The following is a 19,472-nucleotide window of genomic DNA, read 5'->3' on the forward strand; positions in this document are numbered from 1 at the left end:
GTTTAGAATAAATAGGAGTTTATGACACAAAGTGACTCATCAAACGAAAATTAGAAAACAGGCGGCATACCCAGGAGATACAGGTTATTGGCAAGATCACTTGCACATTTTTATTCTAGATTTCCTAAGCCATAGTGCCTCTAACACCAAATGCTATCCCTGCTACCTTTTTTTTTTACCACGGTCATAACCTATTTTCCAGTTTTGTCATGTTCTAGGGATTTATACACCATCTCTTATTTTAATGCCTTCATATATTTCTTCTCTATCAGACCAAGATGGTAGGCCAGTTTGAGATGGATTCTTTCACTGCCTTTCCTTCTAATGCCTCAACTCTTACTTTCTTGCCTTGAAAATGAAACATGTAGAAGAAAGTTGCCTTTTGTGTCCTTTTACATCATCAACTACCACAATCTTGCAGGTTTACGTCCTGCTTTTGTAAAAACACATGAACCAGAGGCTTCAATTAGCACAAGGGGAGGCAGCTTGTTATTGCAGGTATCTCATCACAATACCCTCTTGATACCTTTTTTGTTATAAAAATTCAGTGATTTTTTTTTCAGGTTTTTCTTTTTTTCCCCAAACTCATTTAAAATTCCCAATGATATCTAGCTTATCTTTCTTAGTTTCTTCTTACCATATGTACTTAGCCACTCATTCAAGTCTGCATCTGCTCATTATCCAGTCTAGCACATCCTAGATATCAAATCGAAAACAATTGGAGTTTAGTTTTAAGTAATTATGTGTTGCAGTAATGAGTCAACTTCTGCTTCAAATTAATTTTTTTCTCAGAGAGAATTATAGCAGTATACTTAGTATACCAGTGAGTTATATTAGTATACTAGAGGCCTGGTGCACAAAATTCATGCACAGGGGGAGGGTGTCCCTCAGCCCAGTGGGATCGGGCCTAAACGGGCAGTCGGACATCCCTCTCACAATCCAGGACTGCTGGCTCCCAACTGCTCGCCTGCCTGCCTTCCTGATTGCCCCTAACTGCTTCTGCCTGCCAGCCTGATTGCTCCTAACTGCCCTCCCCTGCAGTTCTGGTCACCCCCAATTTCCCTCCTCTGCCGGCCTGGTCACCCCTAACTGTCCTCCCCTGCAGGCTTGATCACCCCCAACTGCCCTCCATTGTAGGCCTGGTCCCTCCCAACTGCCCTCCCCTGCTGGCCATCTTGTGGCGGCCATCTTGTGTCCACATGGGGGCAGGATCTTTGACCACATGGGGGCAGGCATCTTGTGTGTTGGAGTGATGGTCAATCTGCATATTACTTTTTTTTTAGATAGGATAGAGGTCTGGTGCATGGGTGGGGGCCTGCTGGTTTGCCCCGAAGGGTGTCCCAGATCAGGGTGGGGGTTCCTTTGGGGCATGGGGCAGCCTGGGAAAGGGGCCTGTGGTGGTTTTCAGGCTGGTCATGCCCTCCGGTGACCCAAGCAGAGGCCCTGGTATCTGGGATTTATTTATCTTCTATAATTGAAACTTTGTAGCCTTGAGCAGAGGCCAGAGCCAGCCAGGAAGCTTGGCTTCATCCATCGCTGGGGGAAACCCAAGCCTCCTGCTCTCTCCAGCTCTGTGGCCACCGCCATTTTGTTGGGATTTATTTATCTTCTATAATTGAAACTTTGTAGCCTTGAGTGAAGGCCAGGGCCAGCCAGAGTGGGTGGGAAGCTTGGCTTCCTCCATTGCCAGGGAAAACCAAGCCTCCTGCTTGCTCTGTGGCCGCAGCCATCTTGGTTGGGTTAATTTGCATACTCACTCCTGATTGGCTGGTGGGCGTGGCTTGTGGGTGTAGCAGAGGTACGGTCAATTTGCATGTTTCTCTTTTATTAGTGTAGATTAGTGCATACTTAGTACTTTGATGCACTTTGAAATGGTATTGCAACCTGCAAAGTTCAGTTACAGATAAATTCATTGCCACTACCCTTCTCTCAACTATTTTGTATTATCTCTCCTTGAAATAAAATAGAGAATATTTTCCTGTTCTTTATCATATAACATGTTCAGTCAAAAAGTGAAGAATAAAACAATAGCAAACTAAAAGAAATATAAATTTTAATAGAAGTCATACATCAAGTATTTAAAATAGTAGTACATAAGACCCTATAATAGTATATGTACTTGGATAGGAGGTTCCTGTCAACCAATTTTTTAAAGTGGAAGATGTTTGAGTATGTACTTTAGAAGTAGGGCATGCTTATAGACTTTGCTCTGAATATTTCTCTATAAAATGGTAATCTAGCTATATGTAAAAAAGTCTATGCGACTGTTAAAACCAAATGACCAGAATGACCGGAACAACTGGTCGACCAGTCACTATGACACACACTGACCACCAGCGGGGAGATGCTCCATGCAGGAGCTGCCCCTGGTGGTCAGTGCACTTCCACTGCCAACCTTCTATGGCCTCTCCCCTCCACTGGCCAACCTCCCGTGGCCCCTCCTGCTGCCCCCCAGCCATCCTGCCCCCCGATCAGCCCCAATGGGGGGGGGGCGGCTGGCCAACCTCCTGCGGCCCCTCCCCACCCTGGCTGGCCTCCTGATAGGCCCCAATCGCTGGCCAGGCCAAGGGACCCCACCTGTTCATGAATTTGTACACCGGGCCTCTAGTTTTGATATAAAAGCAAACACTTGAGCATAGGTATTGGTTTCCCTTTAAGAGTGCTGGGCATTTCATACATTTTAATTATATAAGATAAAGAGACAAGTTATGTACCAATACAAATTTTAATAATAATAATTGATGGGTATCACAATAGAAATTAAATTTTTAGATATAATAGTTCAGTATGTGATTTTTCACAGTTGCTTGCTAACACCTTTACAGCCCCACTGAACCTTAATACATATTTTTAATCCATTTGTTAATTGATTAATTAATTAAAGTGCCTTAACATGATCCTGGCATTACTTGGAGCCTGATAATCTTTGAGGTCCTGCATCTGGCTATATGAAAATTGTCCATTTCAATATAGTGCTATGCTGAGCAACTCAGATGTGTGGGAATATGGGCTTGTATGAAGGTTTGGAGCTAGAGCAAAGCAAGCAAGGATTTTACTTAGGGTACAAAATTTCAGTGGTTGTAATAAACTAAGTAATCAAGAAAAAGTACATTTTAATGCAATAATTAAAAACTCAAATTAATGAAAAAGATATATATAATGAACAAAAAAATCAAAATGTTAAATGATGGCTGCTCTCACTATGTGGGTCAGATGAAATGCTGCCTTAGGGGGCCAGGGAACCATCCAGGAGTACAGAGAGGTAACATCTAATGAGTCAAAATTTTAACCAGGGAAAGACAAGAGACAGGAAGGAGGATGCAGACAAACTGCCAATCCTTCCTTCCACTGGACTGTCCCAAGGTGCAGTGTTTCCATAGGGCTGCTCTGGAAGACACCTCATGTTTCTGAGCAATCAGCTGCTTTGTCTTGTGCAGCTGTGACCCGCTCACAACAAGAGCCTTATATTTTCTCTTTCTCCTTCCCTGTCCCACTTCCCTTTCACACACGCTTTCTGCCCTGAAATTTCATCTTTCTATAAAGTATAGCATATAAGAGATTCTGTTTCTTAGGGAACCCCAGCTAAAGCTAAAGGTGCAAATGCTCTCCCTGGCCTCAGCAGTTGGGATAGCATTGAAGGCATGCTGTCCTCATGCTTTGTTGCCTTGAAAATAAAACACGTAGAAGAAAGTTGCCTCTGTGTCTTGTTACATCATCAACTACAACAATGAAAGCGTGGCAGATGAATTCAACAGAAAAATTCAGTGTGGTGCAATAAGTGCTCTGTGAGCTCTTATGAAGAAAAACTAGGCAGTAGGTGGGATCAGTGAGTTTTGAAGAATAAAAAAGAGTTTATAGACAAAGAACCAGCATATACATATATATATATATATATATATATATATATATATATATATATATATATATATGTTGCTAGTAGTGAAGAGTGAGATTAAACAAAAGCATATAGAGGTGTTGGCAGGAAATAGCATATAGAAGAGCTTATATCCTCACATACTACAAGGTGCTTGACTGAAATACCTTTCTAGAAACTTCATTCTCATTAGATCTGAAATGAGGATTACAATACTGTCTATTCCATAGTATTATCTAGTGGATTAAATGAGGTATGCATGAAAATGCACTGAGAAAAATGTCTGGCAAAGAGCAAAACTGCCCTCCCCCCCACTCCCTTGAGTGCTTTATACACTTTTAAAATTCTGTTTTCAAAGAAATACACTGGAATTGCACCTTCATTGAATCTTTTCCATCTTTGGACAAATTGTATTGCATCTTAATAATTTGAACTATTTTAATATGCATTTCCATTTAAAACTGACTAGTAAACATCTGTTGAACTGCCTAGAAAATGGATTTTCAAAAATGAACTAGTGACTTAATTTAATAATGTGTGGAAAGTCATCTAGCTACCAAATCTCCAACTTGACATAAATAATTTTTTTGACATTTGTGTTTTTCTACTTTTACTTTTTTATTAAAAAATCCATATTTGTGCTTTATAGAACACTGAACAAAAATTACTAATGCTACAACTCTGTGCTGTCTTCTTTCAATAATCATTTTTCTGAAAGTATTTTTACCACTGACCTTTTCCATTTGCTTTGTAAGAGGCAGAAGTGCCAAAGAAATGGTACTTTTTTAACCTATAATTTTTCTGGTTAAAAATATCTTTAATAAGTTAATATATGTACCTATTCTTTTTTACTGCACTAAAGTGCATCACAACAACACAAGTTCTAAAGCAGCTTTATGTTGGCTAAATAACTGTTGTGTTTGTATTACTTTATTTAATGAATATTAATTGCTAGGCTCAAGGAGAGCTTTTATTTTTAAGTGTACATCCTTCTACATCAATTAACTTCTAATAATTTGAAATATGAAAACTTATTTAGGAAATTTAAATAAAAAGCAGTGTGTGACACAAATTTTATAAATAATTTATGCTTCAAAGGTTTAGAGTAAGAAAGAACTATGGACTGAAGTGAAAGAAGGTGATACAGAAATATGAGTAGCATAACCACAGTTGAAAACACATTCTAGCTGCAAATTAAGAATCTACATAATGTTACCTGATTATTGTCTAAAGTGGGGAGAGGTCCTGGAATATTAATAATAGGTTGATACTATCCTATATAATAAAACTCTAATATGCAAATCGACCAAACTGCGGAAAGGAATGGTGGAACAACTGGTCGCTATGATGTGCACTGACCACCAGGAGGCAGATGCTCAATGCAGGAGTTACCCCTCACCTGCGTTGAGCATCTGCCTCCCCTACCCCCAAGAGGGAGGTGACCGGTGCCAGCAAGCGGGCAACACCAGGCCACCAGCCAAGGCGGGTGCCAGCGGACCCCCCCTCATCGCCCCGTCCACCGGTTGCCCCACAGATGGCTCTGATCGCTGGCCAGGCCTAGGGACCCTACCCTATATATTGGGAACAGTCTCTTAGATTTAAAAATTAAAACCTGGCAAGGCTACTCTAACATTGAGAAAACAGTATGATGCAGCAATGATATGCATGGATTCTGGCTTGCACATTTTGTGGTCAGCCCTGATTCTGACACTTATAACTGTGTGACAAAGCCAATTACTTAACTTACAAAACTGCTTCAGTTTTTCCACTCATAAGATGGGGAAAATGCTACTAGTGCCTCATAAGGATCATGTTATGTGCTATTTTTTATAATCAGGGCAAAAAAATGTAGCTGCCCATACAATAGCAAGATGCCTTTCATCTGTATAAAAAGTATGATCACTGGTGCATGTAGCATCACGGATTGCGAGAGGGATATCCAAATGCTGGTTTAGGCCCTACATCCCCCAAGGGATCCTGGATTGTGAAAGGACGCAGGCTGGGCTGAGGGACCTTCCCCCACACCAGCCCCCTGCAAGAATTTTGTGCACCAGGCCACTAGTTTTTATATATGTTTACAGTTTAGTCTCAAATACACTGGAAATGTGTCAATGCATAGGTAACGGTATTAAGCACATTACTATAAAATAAATATTTGAGTAACCTATGGTCTGTATATATTCTACCAGTAGTTATCTGAAATTATGGGAAACCATGTAGCAGGCATTTAAATAAGAGTGGAGTTAGTGGAAGATAAATTAATTTTAAAATTATGTAACTTGGGGTTTTAAGTTTATCTTTATCCTTTTCTTTCCCTACTCCTTTTGAATATTTTTTCATCATATTAATATAAGAAACGCAAGAAAAGTAAACAATCTACAATAACACTAATTCACAGATCTTTTGAGCAAACTCTTAGTAATCTGTGCTTCGTTTCTCCATGCTTGAAGAAACAGCAATATATCTTGCAGATGTTTTTCTCTAATATCCCCCTCTCCATCAGTAATTACAAGCAATGTCTCAAAACCAGTTTCCATGTTTACTCTCATGTTATAATATCAAGCTTCTGTAATCATAGCTTCGTAAGTTAGAAAAGAATTCAAATAGGATTTTAATTCCAACGAAAATGAAGTTCTGAATATTCCATGGTTTGCTTATAAATTGGCCCCTGTACACAGGGACCAAGGAGAGACTGGAGAAAGAATCTGGCCACTCCAGACTAGTGGTGGCAGGGTTAATAAGCAAGGGAACTTGCCTATGGGATTGTCTTGAGTGGGTGGCAGAAACAAGAGTAGGTCTCAGTATCCACCCACTTAAAATTTTATAGAGAGGCCTTACCTGAGTTCAGTCACTTCACATATGGTCTCAACACCACATTGCTCTCTCAAGCCTGTGTCCTTGAAAATGGTTCAGTCTATGAGAACAGTAGGCAGAACATACATTTAAAGGACAGGGTAGTTGGACCTCCGATTGCGCAGATGGAGCTCATGGGTCAACCAGGGGTCACTTCCCCTCAATAACCTTCTCCAACACTCCACACCTCATGAATGGCTCTCACCATCTCACACACCCTGTTCCACAATGTGCTGAACCATCAGCAAGGGGTTCATTAGCACGGAGGAGGCTCATTTGGCAGCTCTCTGGCTGCATTGGAGGCAAATACCCCAGCGATAATATAGGCAAATGCAAGAAAAAAAAAATCAAGATGATTACCAAAATAAGTAATCCATCCCCCATCTCTCCCCCTCTACCTCCTCCGCAAAGCACCTCATGATCCAAACCACTCATTTATCAAGTCCCCTAGGCTGGAGGTGGGATCACTCAGGGCATTCACCTATGTCCTCGTGTGATTTTATAAAGATGGTACAATTGGCAGATTCGTTAGGTAGGAACACAAAACATTTGTTTGGATAATGGTGCAGTTGCCACCTTATGAGGCAATAATAATGTTCAGGGCCAGCCGAATTTGGAGGACAGCTTTCTCATTAGAGCTAGTTCAGTGTTCAGTAAAGACCGGCTTTGACGGGTATCATTTAAGGCTTCTTGGGTAAATATAGTAAGAGCTTTTTATGTGCTACACTATTCCCCAGGGCAGTGGAGGAAACAAAGACAGCCAGCCAAATGATCTTACCAGTGAAAACAGAATGTGCCCATCTGGCCTTGAGGAGAGGGAGGTGGGCATCTTTAGAAACTTGACTACTTGTGCATATCTTACATGTTGGCCTGGGCGGGCAACATGGTGAGGCATGAAGACATGCATTGGGAGAGAAATGCCAGACCAGGACCCCCACCTTCTCCCCTCTTCAATGGTGCCTGTTCCATCCTATATAATAAAGAGCTAATATTCAAATAGTCATCATGCCCTCACACTGTAATGGCTCAGACACTCAACACTGGGGAAAGAGAAATGGGGACCATCCAAGCACAAATGAGCTCTTGAGAGAGGAATAGGGACCAGCTAGGCTGTAGCCCAGTAGAGGGACAAGCCGCCTGTCCCACGGTCCTGGGTGCCAGCACCTGTGGCCTGGGAGAGGGGCAATCCGCCCGCCCCATGGTCCCAGGCACCAGCGCCTGCAGCCCAGAGAAGCAAGCCTGGGTTCTGGGTTCCTGTGGCTGGCCAGAAGGAGGGAAGCCCAGGTCCTGGGTACCTGCAACTGGCCAGAGGAGGGAATCCTGGGTTCTGGGTGTGGGGCAAGGCAGAGGTGGTTAGGGGAGATCAGGTCAGCAAGGGAGCAGTTAGGGGTGATCATGCTGGCAGGCAGAGGTGGTTAGGGGCGATCAGGCAGGCAGAGGTGATTAAGGGTGATCAGGCAGGCAGCCAGAGGGGTTAGGGGAAATCAGGCAGGAAGGCAGGCGAGCAGTTAGGAACCAGTGGTCCCAGATTGTGAGAGGCAGTCGGACATTCCCTGAGTGGTCCTGGATTGGAAAGGGTGCAGGCTAGGCTGAGGGACCCCCCCCCCCACCCCATGCATTACTTTTGTGCACCAGACCTCTAGTTCCAGTATAATAACTTTCAAAAGTTCTGGCTTACAGCAGGTCAATAAGATCCCAGTGGAGACTGAGTAGTTACCTCTCACCTAACGGTGTGAAGTAATTCTTTCATCCCAGTGAGATGTCCCAGGACACATTCCAGTAGATGAGGCCTTTCCTAAGCATAATGGAGCTTGAAGTTCTCAGCAGTATAACACATTGATCCATGGTGACAGTCAGGGCAATGGCTGTCTCCCTTGACTTCCAAATCTGGAATATGGTGGTCAGTGCCCGTCATAGCAGCTGGTAGACCGGTTAATCAGTTTAAGCTGTTAAAACCTGAGACAGTACTTTATCTTAGTCCACCCAGCTAAGGTGGACCAAGGTAGTGTTTCCTATTAGTAATTTAATCTGCTGCTTTAATATTCTATTCTTCCTTTCAATTAACCCTGTTGCTTTGGGGTTATAGAGGAGATGGAACCTTCATTCAATGTCACATTCTTTTGCCCAGTCTCACACATCACCTTTACAATGTGACCCCTGAACATTGTCTATTTGATGAGGGTATATGTACATGGTACTCAGTTTTGCTAATCCCCTAATAGTGGCAGCCGGTTAGGCCAGACAAACCAGAGCATATTTAGAACCCTCACTCAGACAGAGGGGGCCAATGTGATCAATGTGCCAATGCCTCATTTGTTGGGAACTCCCGTGATGGCCCCAGACTTATTTGGGTCTTGTTTATAACACACAGTACGTATTATTACGGCATTAACCAATTCACTGTATTTCAAGGGCAATCTGGCATCATTGGTAATATGCCTCTCACCTTGGGTGCTACAGTGGCTGTTCTTTCCATGTACCAATCTGCTCTATCTACTAAAAGATCAGTAGTTAAGTTTGGGCATCACTTTCTTGATGGCCAGGGATTGTCAGCTCCTTATGAAACAGGACATGAAAGATAGTGAGGGCTCCTTCAGACTCTTGCAGGAGAACCCAATGCCTTCCCACCTGTCCTAACCCCACAAGGGCTTATTCATGACTAGAGGCCCAGCGCATGGGATTCATGCACTGGTGGGGGGCGTAGCCTGTGGGGTTCAGCCTGCTGTGGGAGCACTGCTCATCCTGGTCTGCCGAGAGGCTGTGGACCTGCCCTCTGAGCGGCTGCTCCCTGGTCCGGCATCTTCCATGGAGGTGGAGCACTTGTTTCTCCAGGGGGCCCGGTTGGGGCTGGGCCCAGGGACAATAGCACTGAGAGGCAGCAGAGTAGGCCTCAGTCCTTGGCAGCCACGAATCCGCCTCCCAGCCTCCTGGATCAGTTCTGCATGGCCTGTGGCAGGGAGCAAGGAGGAGGAGCCTGGGGCAAGGAGGCAATGATCGCAGCCCGGGTTCCTGCCCACTGGCCTGGGGTTCGCAGTGTGAGCAGCCACTCATCCTGGTCAGCCAAGCAGTGCTCCCACTCTGGTAGCACACTGACCACCAGGAGGCAGCTCCTGTATTGAGCGTCTTCCCCTTGGTGGTCAGTGCCCATCATAGCAACTGGTTAACCGGTCGTTCTGGTCGTTCCACCATTTGGTCACTGGGCTTTTATTATATAGGGTTATCCACCTCTTTGTGGATAATTGTTCAAGTCATAGGATTAACCCTTTTAGAAGAGCCCAACTGTCAGTGCAAAGAGTTAATGGCTAGGGCTCATGAGTGATCACCAGGCAAACCACTGAGTTTAGCCCACTAGCTGTTTTGATGTGTTCTTGCTTCCATCCAAACGGTATCAGTGTTTCAGTCCAAGTGGATGGGTTGCCCTTACTAGACCCATCTGTATAGCAGGTATTAGCAGGTCATTTCCCCTACTTTCATAGGGGCTGCCACAGGAATGAAGGATGGGGCATTTGGAGGGTTGGGGTATATATCCCATAATTTTTATGGTGATGCCTGGGCCTTGAGTTTTCTGTGGGTTTACCACCCCACCTCTCCCTCACAAATGTTCCAGCAAAGTCCGCAGAGTGTCCTGCAGCAGAGGCAAGTCTTCTCATGTTAACATTATTTCATCAATGTAATAGGACCATTTTACAGATTTGGGAAAGGAAAACAGGGAGAGATCTTGAGCTACCATCCAATGACATTTTGTAGGACTGTGTATGCAGCCTTTGGGAACCACTTGTATGGTCCATTGTTGTCCCTCCCATGTAAAGGCAAACTGATTATTGTGACTCAGCAGTCAGGGCTATACTAAACTAAAGCATCTGCTAAATCCAGTACAGCATGAATACCTAGGACAATGGCCACAGTATCTAAAATGATAGTAATGCTTGGTACAGCCACATGGATGGGCACTCCCTTGTTCAATTCTCAGTAGTCCATGGTCATGTGCCATGAACAATTTGGTTTTTTTACAGGCCATACTGGGCTGAGTGTACAATATTCACTCAGTGCAGTTCTTGGAAAGTTTATCCTATTTTCTTATGCCCCTTCCCCCAGGCAATTTATGTTGCTTTACAATTACCATACTTGAGGAGGCAGTAGACTCACTGGTTCCCAGTGGTGTTTCCCTTAAGCACTGGTTTGATTACACTAATACAGTAGAAGAATTCTCCCATAGAGATTTGCAGAATCTGACCTTATGGGACATAAATTCTCAATATGTTTTCTGGTTTTGAAGATATATAAACCTTGTATTCTCATTGTGGACGATGCACAATTTTCAGTGTCAAAAGAACCTTCCTAGCCATAATCATTTGTCTCCCATAACCATCTATGAAACAGAGGGGACAAGAAAATGTCTGAGGGTTACTATGTATTGGATAGAGTACATTCTGCTCCAGTATCAACCAGAACCATCACCTTTTGTTTATTTTTGGGGGATGAAGTGAATAGTGAGCTTAATAAGAAGCCTCCAGTAGCTTCAAATGGCCCCCACCTGGAGGCAATATTGGCCTGCATACTATATCTGGGGTGCAGGAGGCATGCACCCCAGATAGGACTGTATTCCCAAAGACTGCTGAAGCAGGTGTGGGGGAGAAACAAGGATGATGGGGACAGGTGTGACAGGTATAAACAGTTGTTCAGATTTTAAGGCTTTCCACATGTCAATCAACATAGGGTTGGATTGCCAGTCTATCTTTTCTGGTGGTATCCTGGCAACAATGAGAACAAACCACATTTATTTCCGGGTTACTTAGTGTTTCTGAAATTTGTCAGTTTCCCCCAAGTCAACAACGGGGTGCACAACATCATAAATATAGTTTCCCACAACTGAGGTCAGCATGGATATCAATGTCCCATATCAGGTGCACTATGTTCAGTTTCTCAAACTAATGGATTAACTCAGCCAGAATTTTTGAGATGTCTCTGTACTCACATGGCAGCACACAAACACCTAACTTACTAGCCATCCCTCCCACACAGAGGTCAATGGCCAAGCCTGTTTTTTCCCCATAGATAATGCTTTCCCAAGAACCATTTCTTTGGTTCCCAGCCTGAGCTGTGTACACAGAGGTCAAAGAGAAACCAAAGACAAAGGCATACCACTATAAATTGGTAGGTGGCAGTTTTAATAAGTTAGAGAAATTATGTGCAAGACTTCTGTTGGGCATTTACAAGACAAATAGATCTCCCTACCAGCCCTCTAGAATCTTAAAAGTTTATACAGAGGCCTTAACTGAATTCAGTAATGTACACCATCCAGATAGTCTCAATAACATAACGCTATGTCCTTGAAACAGCTCTGGTCATGGGAAGAGTGGGTGGAACATACATTCCAAGGACAGGGGAGAAGGTGAGGAACTTCTAATTGCCTAAGTCCAGTTCTTGGGTCAACCAGTGGTTATGTCCTCTCTATGAGGATCATTAATCCACCATGAACTCTATTTTATGGACCTTTATTTATATATTTAGTTGTTTCTTCTCCTTTTCCTTTTTCTTTTTTTAAACATAAAATCAACTCCCATTTGTAGGTTGTCTAGAGATGAACCATTTTCTCATTATACAAGGCTTTTAATTACCTCTTTCTTACTGACAATCCATTTATTGGGGATTTTAAGAGTTGAAAGGATATTATACTTGATGAAACCACATATTGCACTTCTGACTTAGGCTGGCCTACTATATCATTAATTAGCTGTGATCATGCATTTCTTAACCTCTCAGAGTTTCAGCTTCTTCAATAAAATGGGAAAAATTATATGTACCTCACAGACTCACTAGAAGCAGATTAAATGAGATTGCACATATAAGTAGCTCTGTGCCTAGCACAAAGCATACTCAATACTATTTAATCATTGCCATTATTTGTTTTCAAGTATTTTTTATTCCTAAGCTCCTTTGTATTGTAGTAAACATTTAAAGTTAAGTACAACTCAATTCAAACAATAAGTTTTTCAAAAATGCTGTAAATTATCAAAGCTAAGTAGCATTAATTTAAATAATTATTTCTTAGTACATTAATAGGAGCTCAATACATTTTAGAACTTCTGTTGTCATTGTTTTAAAAATTGTTGTCATTGGGCCAGCAGCGGAGCAGTTAGGCATCAATCAGGGTGGCACAGGAGTAGTTAGGGGGTGATCAGGCTGGCAGACAGAAGTGGTTAGGGGCAATCAGGCAGGCAGGCAGGTGAGAGGTTGGGAGCCAGTAGTCCTGGATTGTGAGAGGGATGTCCGACTGCCCGTTTAGGCCCGATCCCACCAGGCAGTCAGACATCCCTCGAGGGGTCCCAGATTGGAGAGGGTGCAGGCTGAGCTGAGGGACACACACACCCCCCGTGCACAAATTTCATGCATATATATATATATATATATATATATATATATATATACAAATTTCATACACACACACATATATATATATATATATATACTACATTTATACATGTATATTCTAGATATGTAGTTTACTATAGGTATATACCTATGTCTATGCATATATGTCTATATATGTCTACACTTAAATATGTACACATATATACTTAATATACATGTGTATATACACATATATAGATCTATAATATACTATAGCTACATAGTATACTATAGTATACCATGTATAGTATTATATCTATATAATATAGATATACAAGTTGACAGAAGATAGTATCATATTTAAGAAAGAATGTATCACTCTAAAAAGGAGGTGATTACTTTTTTTAAAAAATGAAAGAGAAAGTAGAAATTTATGAAACACACATTGCCTATACCTATCTTTGTGCTATCCTTGGGAGGGAGACCCAAGAAAGCTAACGTGTGATTCCAGTCTGAGAGGTAGTTATAGAAATTTTGCACAAATCAATGTAGAAAGTTTAAAAGGTGATAAGACTATGCATTCAAATCATGTATCTCTCCTGTCTCTGCTCCTTGATTACTGCAGTAATTATTATTGTTGTTTACCAAATGTCCCTTGCTCTTTTCCTTGGGGACACATGGTAGAATTATGCTTCCCAAATCACTTTAAACCTGGTCTGTGTCACTTCCGGATTAAAACTTGAATAGTCCATGGGTGGTTCACCACATTCCTTTTCCCAGACCTAGAAATCATTAAAGCATGACTTGTTTATTGTGAAGCTAATAATAATAAAAAAAAAAGGACAAAAAATCCTTGATTTTAGGACCCCTCATTTACATAGGTCTATTTCAAGGCTCTCTATCTAATTCAGTATTTTTAATTTTGTATTATATTTCTTTTAAAAAGAACCCAAAATTATATAAGGCTCAGACCCCAGAAATCCTAGATCTGTCCTGGAAGTAGATGACTGAGAGCCTGCATCAGCCTGCTTCCCTGATGCACACAAGGAGATCACCCTGCTCACAAGGGTGGAACAAGTATGAGCAAGAAATAAATCTTTGTTGTTTCAGGACAACAAAACCATGAGGTTGTTACTGCAGCACAACCTACATCATCACAACTGATACAATTAGTAAATAATTCCTACACAGGAAGAATGTGCTAGTCAGATAGAAATAAACACCTAATTGCTCTGGCAATTAAATTTTATATTATAAATAAATTACTAGAATTTTTATTTATAAATTAATTGTTCCAAAACTTAAATAACTCAGTGAGTACCTTGATAACAAGAGCCTATAAATCAGGCAAAATTGTGTTTTCAGCATGCAAAACTTGGACACTGGTCTAGCTTAGTCATTAAAAGTTTATCTAGCTCTGATAAAAATTCAGGTATGATCTTTCCTGAGTAGTATCTCATACATGATCATAAACCCCTGACTCTACCTCATCTGCTATCTATATTTACTAGTTAAATATCCCATTTATTTATTTATTTTTAATTGAATTATATTAAATGGAACCAATGAGTGGCAGTGAATTGAAATCACTTACTTGTTGTGTAACCTTAATCACTCTAGGCCTCTGTTTTCTCACCTGAAAAATGAAACCAAAAATATATCTCATTTGCAGTTTTCTGGTGAGAATTAAATGAGGTAATCTTAGTAGATACAAATTTAATAAAAAGCTTTTAGAAAGATGGAGGACTAAAGACAGGATACAACCATTTTCCAGTTCTCTAGTACACAGTACTCACATTTAAGTATTTTTCACTGGTGGCATCCACCTGTTAGGGGGAGAAATAGAATATTTGGAACTAGATATAATTATAAGATATATTAATCATGCTCTCTTAACCATGATTGTTCTGTTCTGAATAGAGAAAGTACATTCTAACCTGGCTGAGAGTTCTATGCCCCAGGACATGGGAGATAACATCTGAATGCAGTCCATCCTCCTTTCCCAAGAACTGCCTACCATTATGGAAAGAATTTATGACCTCATGGCTGAAAAAATCTAGTCTTGAAGGTGCCCATCCTTTGCAACTCTCAGTCCCTATTGCCTGTAATCTGGTCCTGGAGGTGCCCGGAGGCACCTGCCCTCTGCGACCCTCCCCAGCCTGCATTGCCTGTAACCTGTAACCATTATACCTTGCCTACTTTCTCATGCCTGTAGTTCTTACTTTCCCATGTAATCTTTGTCCTTCTACCCAATATAAGCAGCTGGCTTATGGGGAGGGGAAGAGCAGATTTTTGTGGATGACCTGCTGCTCTCCCATACTGCCAGCATTATTGGAATAAATGCTCATATATGATTCAACCCTGTCCCTGCTTAATTGGCTCATTGATTGTCCATTTACACACCAAGGTAATCCCCAAATTATGATCTATTTCCTGTGTTCACACCCTTATGTAGTTCCCTTACACATGATTTAGGCTAATCTGTTTAGCAATAGAATATTGAAGATTAACAGTATGTACCTTCTAAGTTATAAAGACATTGCTGCTACCATCTTGTGGTGTGAGGAGGGCCAGCAGCCATGCTGTGAGAACACTCAAGTTGCCCTGAGAAGAGGCTAACAGGGAGGAGAGGAAGCCCCCTGCCAACAGCAAGCACCAACCTGCTAGCCATGTGAGTGAGGTGTGTTGAAAGTGGATCCTCCAAACTCAGTCAAGCCTTCACCTGACTGTGTCCAGCCAACATGTTCATTTAGCCTCATGAGAGACTCTGAGCCAGATTTTCTGAGCTGAACCACTCTCAAATTATTATTTAAGACCAACACAGCTGTCGCTGTGCTCATGCTACTGGTTGCCCTGTTCTTCAATGGCATCGCTGTGCTGGGAATTGTGATGCTAAAGCGGATCCACTCCTTGTACCGCTGCACAGGTGCCAGCTTTCAGAAGGCCCAGCAAGAATTTGCGGCTGGTGTTTTCTCCAATCCTGCGGTGCTAACCGCAGCTGCCAATGCAGCCGCTGGGGCTGCTGAAAATGCCTTCCAGGCCCCGTGACCCCTGACAGATGCCTTGGCCCTGCCACCTGAGGGGGCTGACTTAGCCCCTCTCCCTGAGGTCTCTGGGACTTGTGAGATATAACTATTTGATGTCTCCTGTATAGTGCCCCCAACCCCGCAGCTGTGACTGCTGAATCTGATTTAGGGGTCGGGGAACCGACTGTGACCCAGTCACTGCTCTGCCTACACCCCACTGCCCAATCAGGCCACACCGCTGCCACCCCTTACACACCCCAACCCAGCTTCCCTCTGCTGTGCCAAGGCTGTTGCTTCGATTATTTAAATAAAAAGAAAGTGGAACTGGAACTCAAAAAAAAAAAAAAATATATATATATATATATATATATATATATATATATGATTTCAGAGAGAAAGGGAGAAGGTGAGAGAGTTAGAAACATCAATGATAAGAGAGAATTGATGATCGGCTGCCTCCTGCATGCCCACCTACTGGGGATCAAGCCCATAACCCAGGCATGTGCCCTTGATAGAAATCGAACCTGGGTCCCTTCAGACTTCAGGTTGACGTTCTATCCATTGATCCACACCGGCTAGGGCTCAAATTATGGACCTATGAAAACAGAGATAACAAACATTTACTTTTACTAAGTGTTAACTAATACATCATTCTAGTTTTCTATTTTCCAAGTAATGAAACCATACCCAACTATTAATATAAACACTACATTGTATCCTCCTAGAAGAGATTATAAAATTATATTTTACTTCATAGTACTTCAACATGATGCTGTATTGAGAACGGGTTACTGCCCAGGTTCTTTCATTTTGTAACAAAGAACCCAAGGTATTAGCCTTTTGGACAATAAACAGAAAGTCATCTGTCTGTTTCCATTTCCATCTCCTTGTTTCCTTAGCCTCCTCTAGCTATTTCAAACACAGTGTTGTAGGAAAGTGTATTAGTATGGACTTGGCATCTCGATCGTACTGATTCACTCCATAGCTTGTAAAGTGACTCTCTCTCAAATAAGAAAGCATTGATAACAGAGTCCAGAAACCTCCTACATGTCATCTACCATACAGTCCTTTCCTGTTGAAAATTAAATGGGAAAGAAGCAGGGGCCCTGACAGCTGCAGACTCCACTCTTGGTACCACAGGGCCTGCAGTCAAGAGCTCCAACATTGTAACTGATCAAAGTATTTAAGGTACATGATTTCTATGCCTAGATAGCTGTCCGTTCACTGACCATTGATTGAATGTTTTATGTGCCAGGCACTGTGTTCAGTGCTAGAGACCCTGGCAATCTTAAGATTCTTTGGTTCTATTTCCCTTTGATTTTAAAGAAGGTGAAAATTGCCCTATAAAGAAGATGAAAATTGCCAATAAGATGGAGTTACCTATGACAAAAATGAAACAATAACCACTTTGTGACCAATAAAAATATCATGAAGATGTGTACAATGGGGACCTACTAAAAATTGTGAAAGTAAACAGATAATAAATACCTCACTGGATTTTCAAAGATATTTTTCCTACCAGGTGCTTCGATTAGACTGATCTGTACTATTTGCTTTATAAGCACCTAGGAATTTATCCTGTTTATTTTTATCATGCCTAGGATTCACCTGGAGTTGTCATTGGCAGAATTAATTATGTTTTAACATCTATAGGGGTGTTGGAATTAACTCTAGAAATACTTAGGATTTTTTCCAGTTTGTATTGCAAACATCAAGAAAACATTTATTTATTCATGGAATATATACACTGAGTGGCCAGATTATTATGATCTATGAATGCATAATAATCTGGCTATATATCTGAAGTCTTAATCAGATGCATGTACCTTATTAAGGAAATAATTTTGAGGGTGATCAGTTATTCCAAAGAAAAACTACTAATTTTCTGTTCTAGTCATCTCAGAAATACATTGTTGATGTTATTCAACCTTTCCAAGCTTACCATCCAAATGAACATTGCCAGAACTATGAAATTGCAGGTCAGATGGTATGACAGACAGTAGTGATATTCAAAATAATTATCAAACTGAATGGCACTGGCATCACCCAATCAGAATGGACACGGGCTGAAGTGCTAAAGCAGTGTTCCAGACCCCTGGCTTCATGAGTTAACGTAGGATATGGGCAGACCAGCTGGGAAGTTGGAGAACCATATTTAGCAGAATTTAGATCAGGGGCTATTTGAAATAGGTACAAAATTATTTTACTATTTTAAACACTGATATGACTTTATTGTATATGGTTGGAGTCAACATGGCTAGACAAGATGAAAAAGAATATTTAAAATTATTTCAAATACTGTATATTGTCACTAGAGGCCCAAAGCATGAAATTCATGCAAGAGTAGGCCTTCCTGCTCTAACTGGTTTGGCTCAGTGGATAGAGCGTCGGCCTGCAGACTGAAGGGTCCCAGGTTCGATTCTGGTCAAGGGCATGTACCTTGGTTGCGGGCACATCCCCAGTAGGGGGTGTGCAGGAGGCATCAATGATTCTCTCTCATTGATGTTTCTAACTCTCTATCGCTCTCCCTTCCTCTCTGTAAAAATCATACCTGGGACCCAGGCTTACCTCACAGCCCCGGCTTCATCCGGAAGGTTGTCTGGAAGGATGTCCGGTCTAATTAGCATATTATGCTTTTATTATTATAGATTACCTAAAAGTGTGTGGAACTCCTTTGTGGAAGTGCCTTCAGAGCCAGTTTACAAGCCTGTACAAGTAAATGTCTCACTAATGTCATCACAACTTGTTTTTCACCAAAAATGGTATTGTACAACTTTTTCACTTTTGTTTTTCACCACACTTGGCTCTGAGTGGCTTTTTAGCTACTTCCAAAATTCAGACTCAATTTTCAAATCCATAGATATATTAAGGACTTATTTTAGTGTTTAAGCATCTAAAACAACTCCAAGTGAGGAAAAGAAAATTCAAGTGCACTAAGTTCCTATTATATACAATTACAGTACTATAAGCTTGCACATAGTTATCCCATTTAATTTTACATTATTTTATTTTACATCACTGACCCCTTGGGACTCTGACCACCGGACATAAGCAAAAATTTCAGGACAAAACTTTACAACACTCTAGACAGTGTGACTTTCTTCTGTCTGATGTTTCATCTACTAATTACAACTTGTGCCTCTAATTAGTAGATTCATGGATAATAACATATTAAAAGAAACAGGACAAAGCTTCCAAATATCTTAAAATAAAAAGAAGTTAAGATTTATTGAGTGCCCATTGCAAGCCGGGGCTATCACATGTTAGAACTAGTTTGTGCACATATGCAACAAATTTAAAAAGACTCTATATTTGGACAGGCAGAATGTTACAACTCTTGATGTTAACCAATTGCTAACTGAGGGGGA

The sequence above is a fragment of the Plecotus auritus genome (genome assembly GCF_963455305.1).
Source record: "Plecotus auritus genome assembly, chromosome: 2".
In the NCBI taxonomy this organism is placed as follows: Eukaryota; Metazoa; Chordata; class Mammalia; order Chiroptera; family Vespertilionidae; genus Plecotus; species Plecotus auritus.